The sequence below is a fragment of the Euphorbia lathyris genome, chromosome 1 (assembly GCF_963576675.1).
Source record: "Euphorbia lathyris chromosome 1, ddEupLath1.1, whole genome shotgun sequence".
NCBI lineage: Eukaryota > Viridiplantae > Streptophyta > Magnoliopsida > Malpighiales > Euphorbiaceae > Euphorbia > Euphorbia lathyris.
The window spans coordinates 139,428,731-139,444,404 of NC_088910.1; the positions used below are offsets into that span (position 1 = coordinate 139,428,731).

A 15,674-nucleotide genomic window follows, 5' to 3' on the forward strand; every position below is an offset into this window, starting at 1 on the left:
ATAACCATGTCCCTTTTTACTCTGCAATGTCTAAGTATACAGAGATTAGAAAGCATTGTTCCTTGCATAGATCAAATGATAAGAAAGTAGATGACATGTAACATATTACTTCACCATTACAAAAAGAAAATTGCAACAGCACTTCATGGAAATAAGTTTTCATGAACAATTTCAGCATTGTTTATTCTTATAACTCAACATACAGCTAACAGATAAACATAAGATACTGTTACCAAATCACTAAATCGATCCTCCAAGTCTAACATGGCAATTTCTAAGAATCAGGCCCTATGACCTCAAATTTAATTCTACGAATCAAAACATTAGGAAATAAAAACATAGATCCAAACAAAAAAAGAAATAAATAACGAATTCAGAAGCTTGAGCAACCAATGGTGTCTGAACATTATAGCAATAGCTCTTTGATAGCACTCAGCACCATTAACTAATTACGTAAAACCTATAACTGGGACCAAGTTCTGTATCTGGCTAATTTCAGACACGAAATAGATTAATTACAAAAGAATAGGACGAACGATGGCGAAATCCAGGATCTCATACAACGAAATCAAGAATATATCAAATACAATCAAATCAAATATTGTCGCAAAATAATCATAAACAATTCTCATGTTAATTCATCGAGATAAAAATCGGAAGTGTACCTGAACCGAACGATAGTGGCTAGGATCGTCTACGATTGAAGGGAGACGTGCTCAGACGGCTAGGGTTTCGTCTACGATTGATGGGGGGCGTGCTCAGACGGCTAGGGTTTCGTGCTGATAACGTATTATAAATGTGTGTGTCTTATTACTTATGGGTGTAACATATATATATATAGATATAACAGGGGTATAATGGTCATCCATTACATTATTTATAACATAAACAATATTTGTTACTCCAATGCAAGACCCTCTTTCAAACACCATCCACTTTATCAAACGCCCTTCTAAGAACGTTGCATTGGAGATGCTCTAATAAATCCACATATCAACGTACACTCTCAGAAGCAAGAACATAGGCCTAGCCCACGAAGTAATTTAGCAAATGGATCCCCAGTTACAATAGCACGACAAACATTGGAGTATTTGAATGGGTTCTCGCCAGTCAACCAAAGCACAAGACAAACCAAAAGTACCTACTGCCCCCTTTTTAGTACTGTTCCATTCTAAATTATTTCTAGCCCAAAGAAAACGCTCATCAGCATTCAATATTGAAGGACTTAATTTGAACAATAAAATTTTACGATAGCAACTTTGGCTCAATTATTTATAGGGTTAATTACATATAGATGTCATGTGCTTTCTTCGATTTGTAGATAGGCACATGTGGATTTTTTTGTTGCAAACCCAATAATGTGGTTTGTAAAATTTTGTATTTGGGTTAACTTTATCATAATTTGGCCGATAATGACCATGTAATGAAATTTTTTAAGAGTTAAATGATATTTTAAGCAACTTTAATCCCTCAACCTTTTAGGTTTGAGGTCATTTAGGTGTTTTTTTATGAGAGAGAATGTTATGTTTAGAGAGGGAAAACTCAAAAAATGATGATTTTGAAAAATTAAAAATATAGTTCCATAGTAAATATGATACTAAACAACTTTAATTCTTGAAAATTTTCATTTTTAAATCATTATCGGTCAAATTTGGTAAAGTAAAAATATGCAAAATTTTGCAACCACATGGTTTTATCAAGTATCGCTCACTTGTTTTATATTCACACATTCAAAAGTACAATGTCACCTTATTTATATCTTACTATGTTGGTGGCACAAAAATTATTGGCCACATATTTAGGCCTTTGATATAATTATCTATATTTCACTAGATATCGTCTTATAATATTGTCTGGATAGTTTCTTAGTCGGTAATATCTTCTAATACTGCCTTTCATCATCGATTTTTAATACTTCATACTTACTTGACATTTTAAATTTTCTTTTTGAAAATTCTCTTCCAAAACTTTTATGTACTCCTTGATTGGTGATACTTCTTTATATGTTGTAGATTCTTTACTGTAGCTTCTTCAATCGCTGACTCATTAGTGCATTTAGGATTTCATTTTCTTTTCCTTGTTGACTTTTTTAACCAAGTAGTCATGTGTCCACTCTTATTGTCTTGAATTCTCTTAGCAAATATGACATGCTCATTCTCCTCTTTGTTGCTTATGACAATATAAGATTTTCTCACACCCTGTTAGAGTTGCGAAACTCCTCATTATTGGTGTCCCTCCACCTTCATCGCCTTGACACATGATTATGATATATCTTCATTGGCTCTTGACAAAACTGATAAGTGCAATTTATACCTAATTATTTAGGGGATTTATATATATCTCGGAGCTAAAAGAAGCCAACCTACCTTTATTTACCAAAAATTGCTTTATCTTTGCAAGCTTTTATGTTTACGGTCTGTTTGCTATCTATTTGGAAAAAAGAACAACCAAACAAGAGGGAGTTACAAGATGATTACCTCATGAGGAGGAGAAATCCGGAGTTTTAGGACTGATGCAATAGTCTACGGAATTGCTTTCACATGCTTGTCTTTTCTTAAGTGCATTGAAAAATTAAACATTATCTTATTGAAGAAAGTTGTCTTGTCTGCTAATGGCTGATTGTTTGTCGTATTCACCAAACTGTTCCTAGAATTTGATTTCTCGGTTTTTGTTTTCTCTTTCTTTATTTTATTATTTTTATTTGCTTTAAAAATCTCCCTTTGGAAATGCTAGGACACATTTTATCTGAGGACCATTATCTCATTCTATCTTTTAATTTTAATTCAAATAATAGTTTTCATTTTCTAAGTATATTGTTAATTGGGAAAGTAAAAAAAATGCTCATGGTTTGTCGAATTTGCAAACAGAGACACGTGGTTTAAAATTTTACAAATAAAGGCTTGTGGTGTATTTTATTTACAAAACAAAGTATCACAATTACACAGTTAAATTCTCATTACAACTAAAAACATTTTTATGTTGAAAAATAATTATTCATACATATCACCAAAACACAACTCCCGAAAAAAAGAACTTCCTAAATGGAAACAATAAATAATATGGTGGAGTTTTACGTTTTTTACTAATTTGAAAGTTTATGAACTAAATTGATATTTAAGTTCATTTTACAAGTTGCAATTTTATTTTGAAATCTATGTTTTGTCAATATATAAATGTAATTGAAAAAAAATGCTTTTGATTGTCATCAATTACTTAAAAGTTTAATTTTAAATACTTTATTTTGTAAGAATAACATATCACAAACCCTTATTTACAAACTTTTAAACCACACAACTCTATTTGCAAATAAGGCAAACCACAAACATTTTTTTCGTACTTTGCCCTTGTTAATTTCTACTATGAGCATAATTGTACGTAGTCAAACCAACCTTAGGATGATGATGTCAGTAATTTTTGCTTTAATTTCGGTGATAATATCAATAGAAGATTAGTGTACGTAGTCAAACCATCCTAGGATGGTGATGTCAGTAATTTCTATTTTAATTTCGGTGATAATATCAATAGAAGATTACTTAGTTGGGTTAATGCACTATATAGGTACAGCTAACATATACCTTAGACAAATAATTTTGAGAGGCTGAGATTAGGATAAGAAGATATTGATTAGGATTGGAGACATGGTTAATAATATGCCAAAAGTTTATAACTTACGTTGAAATGATTTCTTAATCTTAATGCTTAGAATATATGTAAGCTTAAGGAGGCTTTGTAATATGCATTTTTTCCTCAAACTGCCTGTTAACAATCATGTCAAAAGATTTCAGACCCCTGAACCCCAACCTTGAAAACAAAGACAAAATAAAATTGTGCATGTCTTTTTCAGGCTTACCTACAAAGTGGAACCTTGCCAGCTTCTGGCTTATTGTATATTTTGGAATACAGTTCAAGAAGGTGACGTATATGTTTGCAGTGAACACATCGACTAGGAACTCGAGTCTTGAAATTCGAGTAATGTCGTAGAAAATTCTCAAGTCCTTTACAAGCAGGAAATTTGCACTTGCTCAGCTAACCTCTCAGCACTTTGTCACAAGGACCAATTGTCCTGCACCTATCCCTCCATATGTGAAGGAGGGCCTCCATTGTCACATTGAGTTACACTTACACTTTTTTCTCTTCGATTCTCCCCAACCTCTCTTCTTCTCTCTGAATGCATGCAAGAGATAACTATTCCTTAAGTTGAATACATGTATGGACCAGATCATAATATCAAGAAATACATGACATGACATAATTAATATTACGAAAATCGTATAACCAAAAGATGAATGGTTTCAATACATATTATCTCAATATTTTATTTTATTTTATTCTATTAATAAGTTGCTTTGTTTTCTAAAGAAACTTACATAATCTGATTCAACTACAAATATCAAAAGCTCTTGTTGAAGGTCAGGATTAGAGTGTCTCGTAACTTTCCATCCATCAGTCGATGATATAGATTTGAAATCCTTCACAATGATACGAACACAAATCAAGGAGAGCCGTGGTGAATCACATGCCTTTGGTAACTGAAGCACATCTTCTTCATTTTCTTCGTCAAGCCAACTGCTCTAGAAAGTGTACACAAATCCTCTTGAATGGTTGGATTGAATATGAGTGTGACAAAACTAGTAAATGAAGAACAAACTTCTTCATATCTTCTTCCTCAAAACTGCATTTGCATATAAAAGAACGAATTTTATTAAGACATAGTAGAGCAAAAACAACCAAACTCTTTCTCTAAGACTACAAATACTATGTCATATGTACATAGTATTTGTAGTCTTAGAGAAAGAGTTTGGCTATTTTTGCTTTACCATGTCTTAATAGAATTCATTCTTTTATATACAAATTCAGCTTTGAGAAAGAAGATATGAAGAAGTTTGTTCTTCATTGTCGCACTCATATTCAAACTAATCACTCAAAAAGATTTGTGTACACTTTCTGGAGTACAGTTGGCTTGACAAAGAAAATGAAGTAGATATGCTTCATTTACCAAGGGCTTGTGATTCTCCACGCCTCTCCTTGATTTGTGTTCGTATGATTGTGAAGGATTTTAAATCTATATCATCGGCAGATGGATGAAAAGTTATGAGACGCGCTCTAATCCTGACCTTGAAAAAGAGCTTCTGAAATTTTGTAGTTGAAGCAGATTATGTAAGTTCCTATGGAAAATAAAGCAACTTATTAATAGAATAGAATATTGAGATAATATATTAATTATGTCATGTCATGTATTTCTTGATATTATGATGTGTTCCATACAAGTATTCAACTTAAGGAACTATTGTCTTTTGCATTCATTTAGAGAGAACAAGAAAGGTTGAGGAGAATCGAAGAGAAAAAGGTGTACGTGCAACTCAACCTGACAATGAAGGCCCTCCTTCACATATGGAGCCATGGGTGCAGGACAATTGGTCCCTGTGACAAAGTGCTGAGAGATTGGTAGATCAAGTGCAAATTTCCTGCTTGTAAAGGACTTGAGAATTTACTACGACATTAGTCGAATTGCAAGACTCGAATTCCTGGTTGATGTGTTCACTGCAATCGTATGTGGCACCTTCTTGAACTACATTCCAATATATGCAATAAGCCAGAAGCTTGCAAGGTTCCACTTTATAGGTAAGCCTGGAAAAGACATGCACAATTTTATTTGTCTTTGTTTTCAAGGTTCGGGCTAAGGGGTCTAAAATCTTTTGACATGATTGTTAACAGGCATTTCATATTATAATTATTCCGATCGGGTTTTACTCATTTCGACCAGAGTTTCCCGTACCTACATTTCTAATTAATTCATCCATAGTCTACCCTTTCAACATCTCTAATTCTCACTTAATAGCTTTCTGGAACTTCACTTAATAATGGTTGGGAATTTAATTTTGGAAGAGTCAGGATCGGAGGTCGTCATTAAGAAGAATTTTCATGTGAATCTGAGTTCTTCTGGTGTGGCTATTAATGAGAGTGCAGTGAAGCTGTGAATGGTGAGAGAATAAGAGATGGAGCTCTCACTTTGTTGTTGAACCATGAAAGTAGCATTTTGGGGTGATTTATGGTTTGTGAAGAAATGGGAGGAAAGGATACAAAATGTGGTTGTGTTATGTGAGAATTTGAAGGTTGTTTCCATTAGTTTTTCTTTGAATTCTACAAGTTTTGTTATTCTTTGAATTCAGACGTATCAGTTAGTCAATTTTTGCTTTCTTTAATTCTAGTTTTTACCCTTTTTTCCAACTGAAAAACTTTCATTAGTGGGAATGGACATATAAAGCATGAAGAACAGGCTAAATTGTTTTGTTATTCTCAGGCTAAATTGTTTAATTCTAGTTTTTGCCCTTTTTTCCAACTGAAAAACTTTCATTAGTGGGAATGGACATATAAAGCATGAAGAACAGGCTCTAGCTAAAGTCCCACACGAATTCAAAAGCCTTTTGCAATTGTCTATAATCATCCCATAGCAAGATGGGGAGTTCGAGTAAAGACCAATAACCACCACAGACCTACCAAACTCCACCTACAATTAGTTGTGATCTGGCAAAGCCTATGAACAAATCTACTTGTCATGAGTAACAAATCGCAAACATAGATATACACTAAAAAAAAATAGGGAAAAAATTAAAAATTATACTGTTTTTGTGTATGCACACATTATCTCAAATGAGGCTCCACAAATTCCACCACATCCTTATTCTTTTCACTTCCAATCTCTCTCTCTCTCTCTCTTCTCTCTGAGTTTTTGATATTGAATGGGAAAGATGGATTCTATGAAGACATTGAAGAATCTGAGTTTTTGATCTTCAACGGCAAAGAATATGAATTCTATGAAAACATTGAGGCCCCCAAGTTCCTAGATCTCAAACCACCAGATCTCTACCAACCTGGATTTGATCTTTCCTGGTTCTTCTGTTTGATTCATCAGTTTTTCTTATTCAAAATGTTGTTTGGTCTCTTACTCTTCTGGTCAACAGTGTTGGAATTGTAATAGATTCCTGAAGGGTGGTGTAGTGATGAGCATTAATATTTATAGATTAAGGTCAGGTTTTGTTCTATAACTATGCATTTGACGCAATTATCATTTTTATTGTCATAAGAAAAACTAAAATGATAGTTGACCAGACAAGTAAGAGACCAAACTAAATTTTGAATAAGAAAAACTGACCTAACTCTCAAACAGAACCTAGAAAGATCATCTCGAGGTTAGTAGAGATCTGGTGAGTTAAGTCCACCAATTTGGGTGGGTCAATGTTTTCATAGAATTTATCTTCATAGAATTCATCTCTTCTTCGCCATTGAAGATCAAAATCCCAGACTTGTCCACTACTTGGAGGAAGACAAAATTAGAGAGAAGGCAAAAAGAGGGGTAGGAAGTGGAATTCATAGAATGGTGAAAAAACCAAGAGATCTTAAGACTACTGTTTCTAATCCATATCCTTGTTTGAAGAGATCCTTGTATATCCACAATCAAATTTTATATTAGAACCGGACAGTGGCAGAGCCAGGACTCCATATTTGGAGGGCCGAATTTAGTCTTGTGGTGAGTGGTAGATCCATCTCGGTACGAATTGAGGGTAATTTTCTAAAGTCCAAACTGTTAGGGGCAGGACAAAAAATTTTCGCCTTCAACATGATAAAATAATATCATTTTGATGCGCTCGAAGTTAAATATTAAATGAATCGAGTGTCCTATAATAATAGGAATTAAAAAAAACACAGAGACATAATTTATAGACCCGACCATGGAAAGGAAAAAATGACCGACAGAAGTATCTGTTCTATCGGTAAATCTGTCGAATTTTACAGTAATGAAAGATTGGCAACAAAATATTCCGTTGTTGATACTTAGTCCATAATTAGTAATAACTTTTCATTTAATAGGGTTTTTTTTGGATAGAAATAAAATGGTAGAGATATGAAAACTTTAATGGTTTTTTTTGGGCTTGGCCTTTTGGGCCTTCGCTTTGGACTTGGACTTGGCCTTTCCCTTAGGCATGTTCCCTTTGTTGACCAACAACACTTCTGTAGTACTCTTGCAGGATTGCTCAGCAAGTTTCAACATGCCATGCAATTCTACTACAGACTTATCAATGCCCTGCATGTGGTAGTGCATGATAAACTGATTGTAGGATGTCGAAAGTGATCCAAGAATGATGCCGTCTGCTAGTTGTGCAGGCACTAGTGAGCCAAGCCTTAACAATGTGTCAATAAAACCCTTCAACTTTAGCACATGTGTGCTAACAGAAGTCCCGGCTTGCATCATAGTGCTGCATAGCGCCTTTGTTGTCAAGTATATTTCCTGACGAGCTTGATCTTGGAACATCCTTTTGAGTTGATCCATGATCTCAAAGGCGTGCTGTTCCATGAACTGTTTCTGAAGATCAGGAACCATGGTACCTAGCATAATGCATGACACATCTCTGTCATCCTTAACATGTCGGTCGTACTCTGCCATTTGATCAACGGTTACGCCCCGACCTGTAGGACGAGCTGCTGGTAAGGCAGCAGTCAGCACATATTCCTTCGACTCGTGTCTAAGAACTATTTGCAAGTTCCTGGACCAGTCAAGTAAATTAGTCCCTGAAAGCTTTTCCTTTTCCAGGAGTGGTCTGAGTGAGTTGTTACTTGTTGCAGCCATTTAATTTTCTTTTCTTGTAATTTTGATGTGGAGTTTAATCTACGTGGAAAATTACATTAGAGTTAGAATAAAGGGCTTAAGCCAAAGATCAGATTAATAATCCATTTTAATTCGTTATTAGTGATATTTATTTGGCTGTCTTGACCAAGATCCACAATCCATCAACAATCGACCGAGCTAGGGCTCTGCCGTCGACCATTGACGATTTGGTAGGATAAACTATCCAATCCTCCGCAAGGACTCTTGGTTTGATGGGCTTTGTGACACTTAGCTTATCTGTGCTTAGGGCCCGCTCTGAGCTAATGCTACCCACGTTTAGTCCAACCACCATACACGTGTTAGCCATACCGAAGTATCCTAACCCTCGACGGCCCACTAATTACTACAGCATACCTGCTAGAGCACGTCATACACTGTAGCACTACCTGGAAGGAAGAGGTGTGAATCTGGAAAGCACTTTTAAGCGACTCAATATTTCATTATCCGGATTAATTAAGTGATACAGCTTTAACATATAATTATCGCTGGCGATGATCTGGTGATCAATGCTACTTATATTTCATGTTATACTAAGCAATTGTATAATCAAAATAAACATAAAAACTCTATGGGCCTTATAATACATCCTAGTGAAACTAGATATACTATCTAATCTTCACGAGCTTGCTTCAAGTCTCCTTGGGCTCCCACCATGGGCTTGGACCATCTGGGCTTCTTCACGACCAATTACAAATTTATGAATAGAACCTATTCTAAAATTACATTAATGAAAGAATGGCACGCAGGCCATATTTTCCCAAAATAAATTAAATTACAAACCGACTTTAATTTAGGGCCCATAGAACTCTATAACACATTGTTGCACGGTAAGACATATAAATATAATGCATGATCATTGCATTCCAAAATCATCTAATAAAGTTAAGCCGAGTTACTTAGGGTGAAATCGCCAATTTTACCATATGTGACTAAGGCCCATAAAGGCCCAAACGGTTAACATCCATTTGTATGCAAAATTACAATTTCGCTCCCACTAAATTTTGGGGTCGTCACATATCTAAAATTTAGCCCTCCCGATTTAAACCGGTGTCACGGTCTATTGGGCCAATTTCACAAATTAACCATATTCAATTTTACACAAATTATCAATTCGATTAAAATTAAATATGCATGCCAATCAAAAACATTTTAATACCAATTAATTTTCGTTCAAAACACGTTTAATGAATTAAACGGTATTAGGGCCCTGATTTTATTAAAATTATCCGAAAAAAAATTAAAACTTAAAATGAGTCCCTATAATCTAAATTTAGACTAAATTTAGACCCAAAAACGGATCCGAGACAGCAGCCCCGTGGCTGCTGTCTGGCGGACAGCAACAGTGTTGCTGTCCGCCTAACAGCAGCCGCGGGGCTGCTGTTCGCGGACAGCAGTCCCGTGACTGCTGTTTGGTCTCCGAAACTATTTTTTTTCTCTGTTTAACAACAAAAACGCTGCTGTATATATAGTTTTTTTAATTTAAATTATTTAAAATAATTTCAGAACCAAACAAAACAAAATACAGACAGAAATAAAAATATGAAAACTTCCTGGATCAATTTCTACACGAGGAATTTAATAGGAAATTTCAAAAATTGATTTGGAAAAATAATAAAACCAAATCATATTAATTTTTCAATCAATCAAAACGGACTAAACCATAGCTCTGATACCACTGTTAGGGATTATAACCAATTAATCAACTGTAGCGCAGTGGAATTGCGGTTTAAAATTTATTTCTAATCCCTTATAGCTAGATCTTTGTCCGTTAACCATTGATTGAATAAAACCTTTTGATCCGTTTAAGGATATAAATATACCCGGACTGTCTCTTCTAGAGACGGTTGAAGAATCCATAAGGTAGTAAGATCTTCGTAGTCAGGTGCACGAACATCTATTGAGCTAGAACCGGTGCTAGCCGAAGAACGGATGAAGAACTGGAGAGATTATGCAATTATCCAAATATTTCTCCACATTGAGAAATTAGTGGCCGCCTACATTCATGTTGCTTACCTAGCAATATATTTGGCCGAATATGTGTATTAGTTTTTTTTTTAGGTTTTATTATATATAGTGTAGTTATTCCTAAACCTAATTGGTTTAGGGTTAATTGGTTAATTACAAAACTAATCTAATCCTAACATAATCACTTAAATAAATACTAATAGTATGTATTTTATACAATTATTTATAATTAGATTAAATTTAATTACTCCAATTAAATAAACAACACTAATTAATAAATTGACATATTAGTTTGATTAATTATTCACGAATGCAATTTCATTAATTTACAAATTAATTAATTACATCCCGTACTCTAATTAACCAATTAAATACTCAACGCCTAAATCTATTAATCAATTACATTGATACAAAGTATCAATTAATCAATTAATCAACCACCAATTAATTACCTTGACATTTTACTGTCAACTAATTAAGTGGGTTCTAGCAAACCATTACTGTCCCTAACCAATACAGCTATTTCAGCAGTCTAAAGATGCAAAGACCCTGTAGTTATCTCTTAATGTCTTTTACCATTTGATATCGATATTATAAACTAGAGGCATGGCGGCTGTCATCTTCTCTGATGTTTATGATATTTCTTGATGAATTCGATAAGTAAACTACTTATCAGGGTGTGGCCACACACTTATCAATCTCACTTATCAAGTGGCCTGTGATATCATCTCACTATTATGTGTGGTAATTCCATCACTTCACTATCAATGCCAATGTGTTCACCTGTTCAACCAATCATACCCGTATTTGGCATCCTGTTATAGACCTGTTAGGCGTATGTCAAAGTGAATCGGATCCTACATTGATATTATAATGAAATCTGGTCTGAAGACAGTTAGAGACCTACTTAAGAAAACTAATGACACAACCACCATGTAGTTTTCTCGAGCGGATCGATCCAGTCACATGTATACAACATGTACCCATATTCACAACTGACTTATCAAGTGCTATGACTAGTATCAATTACTACTATACAGTCATCGAATATATAAGTCTGTGGTCCTAATCATTCCCATGATATAATAGACTTGGGATACGGTTTTACGATTATCAATCAATGGATTCTCTATTCATATGATAGCACAAGATATAAATGAACTAGATTAATGCCTTTATTAATGTGACACAAATACATTTTATAAGAACCAATGCCTTACTAGGACACACCAACAATCCCGACCTTAGTCGTTTTACTTTTTTAAGATGCGTGCAACATATCTTCCGCATTTAACTTACTTTTTTTACAACCGAAAGATTAATTGATTACATTTTATGCAAGTTTAGGGAGCTAATTGAACATTTTATGCAAGTTCAAGGGGCTGTCGAAATACTTTAAAAGTTTAGGGGGCAAATGATGCATTAAGCCTTTTTTTTTATAAAAATAAGCAAGCAGCCACGTGTCGTTTCAATTAGACATATGAGTTAACTCATGCTCACATGCCAGCTATAACATCATTTCGATGTATTTTAATCACTGAAATCGTCGGAATGATCTAATTGAGATAAAACTCAAAGTTGAGTGATTTTATTGAGACAAATTGAAATTGAGTGACCATTTTGAGACAACCATGTAAGTTTAGTGACCAACAATGTATTTCACCCTATCGTTATAGGAAAAATGATAAGAAAATGAGAAGACATAGTGAATGATTGAAGTGTGGGAGGAATCAGAGTCCTAAATAAGAGGTTGATAGCTCCAAATCTGGAAGTTGAAACTCAATGCAAGGTAATTCATTAATAATCATAACAAAGTACAAGGACACATGGAGCATTAGGTGCTTTTGGATCAAAAGACCACGTGAAGCATTGAGAGCGTTCAGATCAAATGATCACATGGAGCATTAGGGTCTTTTAGATCTATTAGCTTCCAGGAACCGTTTTCCATAAAGGAAGACCCATCTGCTCGTAAATTGAAACCATTTGTGTCATGATGGAAGATGTATCCTAACAGAAGACTTCTCCTAATAGAAAAGGGTTTCCTAGAAGAAGGATTTCCTAAAGCCCCATAAAAGGACAAGTATGGCAGAACCCTAAAAGTACATTAACTTCACTACTTTAGAGTATTCTGTTACCTTCAACCCTTCAAACTCTTGCTTACTTAGGCATCAATGCGGGTTCAACGGACGTTGACCCATCTGTGACGGTCTATTCTTTCTTAAATGAGGTTTGAAGGACAAGAAGGCTCCGAACACTTTAAGTAAATTTTGGAAGACAATAGATCACTATAAGTAAATTCATAAGAGCAATAGATGTATAAAAGGCTCAATACATCTGTTGCCCCTTGTACTTGGCAAAAAAAATCAATTGCCCCTCGAATTTTCAAAAGTTATAACCATATATTTTTATTCAACTGCATTCAATTCAATAACCTATACTATTGTCTAATTGCATTTCTTGTCAAATTTCATTCAATAACTCAAAAACTTCAACTGCCTCATAAACTTTCAAAAGTTTCTATATTTGGCATTTTTTTTATACGTGGCTAGCACTTTTATACGTGACAAAGCATGTCTCTCATTTATGCATCCAACAAATTCGATTGAAAATAAAGGTTTATTGAATGCAATTGGACTAGAATATAGAGTCATTTGTAACTTTTAACAGTTTAGGGGGACAGTTGAAATATTGGGCCAAGTACACGGGGCAATAGAATGTATTAACAGATGTATAAGTCCTATAAAATGAAGATCAGGTTCTTATCCTGTTCATATGAATTCAAATGTGCAGACTACTAATACTAGTACACTAACTTGATCTCAAGATCAGGTTCAACAATTGCTCTAATTACTTCACAAGGCACACAAAACCCTAAATGTTTATCTGCTATCTATGTTGTCCGTCATGGACACAGAAACCGAACGGACATGAACAAGAAACAGACACAGGATAAGTTCAGGTTCTTATCCTATTCATATGAATTCAAATGTGCAGATTACTAACACTAATACACTAACTTTATCTCAAGTCAGGTTCAACAATTGCTCTAATTACTTCACAAGTCACAGAAAATCCTAAATGCTTATGTTGCACCTGACACGGACACAGAAACCGACACCGGAAACATTATTTTTAAAACATAACCTTCATAAAATAGCCTACAAACAAAAATGGACACAGACACGAAATGCAAAAACACTATTAATCAGAAGTGTCCGTGCAACATAGTCTGCTATTCATATGGGAACTGTTAAATTAGCTGATCATTTCAACTTTGTCTTGTGATCCTAATTTTTTTCTCTTAATCAATGCTTAATACACAATTCACAAACTTTCAAGATTAGGGCAGCTAAGATCAGAAATTGGTTGATTGTATCATCTGACTCTGACAACTTTGAATGATACAGTTTTCCGTTTGGAATATGAATTGTAAAATGACAATGTTAAAAACAACAATAAAGATAGGGATAAGAGCACCTTTGGAAAGAATGACAATGTTAAAAACAGCAATAAAGATAGGGATAAGGGCCAAATTTGACCCGAACATACAAAATGATCAAAATTTAACTCTAACGTTTTCAAGCAATATCAGTTTTATCTTTACATTATAGAAAATTTGAAAACGATGTTTTAACCGTTATTTAACTGTCACATCAGACTTTCCAAACATCAATTATGTTTAAGCTATTAAAGAGGTGTTTGGTTACTCCATTTTCACATCCGGTTTGCCTTTTCACTTTAAAAAGTACAATTTTAGGTGTTTGGTTAAACACCTCTTGTTTGCCTTCCGTAGCTGAAAAGCAGTGAATCTTTGGAAAAGTAGTTTTTTCAAGCAGTAAACAACAGCATCTAAAACAAACAAGCCCTAAATTTGTTAGAGCATCTCCAACAGCCTCTTAGCGACTCCTCAAATTACTAGGAGCTTCTACATCCTCTCTATTATTGAGGAGCTCATACTGCCTCCTTATTTCATTTTTTATAAATAATAAATAAGGAGTGAATATGAGGAGTATTGTTGGAGATAATATGTCAAAGTGACTCAGAGTCAATTGAAAGTGGACTAGGAGTATCTAGGAGACGATCTTACTAACACCGTTACAAAAAACCTATTATGTTAAACAACTAAGTCTACCACATATAAGTTAATATCACAAAAAATTGTCAATGTATCTAAAATATTTACAATGTTACTGATATAGTTATAACCCATAAAAAATGTTACTGATATAGTTATAACCCATAAAAAATGTACGAAACTGAGTTTGTAAGATCTGATGGGACAGTTAAATAAAAGTGAAACCATCATTTTCAAATATTTGGTAACATAAGGGCTAAAATTGATCTTAGGTGGAAATTTTAGGGTTAAATTTAAACCATTTCATACGTTAGAGCTAAATAACGTTATCCTTATCCCATAAAGATAATATTTGGTACTCAAGACTAGGATATTTATCTATGAAATGGTGCACATGATTAGATTTTCTGACAGTAGAGATTAGAGAAGAAATAGGGTTTAAGGAAGCAGAAGAACAGAAAATAAGGTAGAACATAGAATTAACAACTATTTAAGCAATGCAACACTAATTAACAAGATAATTAACCACCTAAATAATACCTAAAATACTCTCCTTAATTACTCTAATAATCCTGACAATGGGCATACATATGAAGGTCAACATCTACTCAGTTTCACCTCAACTCAGTTTCAGAAAAAGCTCAAAGTAACAAGGGAAGATAATGATCTAGAATTCAACCTTATTTCAGCCTGTGTTTAAAAGGAACTCTTCATCAAAGATTGTGTTCAAACACCACCGCAAAATGGTCTAGTAGATAGGATGCATAAACATATATAAGGGCCTTTTTGATTCAGCTATTAGATAATTATTGTTTTGTAAATTGACGAGTAACTGTTGTTTTAAGTAAAATGAGTAACATGGGCAAATTCAACAAACTAATATATAGATGTACAACTGAAAGGTCTGATTCTTTTGGCCATCACAATAGGCATAAAGATGATAATGAGATGTCAGACAAGTTGCTAACA

General features: G+C 34.1%; 2 pseudogenes; one reads left to right on the plus strand and one right to left on the minus strand.

Annotated features, from left to right (window-relative positions):
- Positions 1-3,716: 3,716 nt before the first annotated feature.
- On the minus strand, positions 3,717-4,764 carry LOC136219641 (BTB/POZ and TAZ domain-containing protein 3-like; annotated as a pseudogene).
- Positions 4,765-6,046, plus strand: LOC136219647 (BTB/POZ and TAZ domain-containing protein 3-like; annotated as a pseudogene).
- The last annotated feature ends 9,628 nt before the right edge of the window (positions 6,047-15,674 follow it).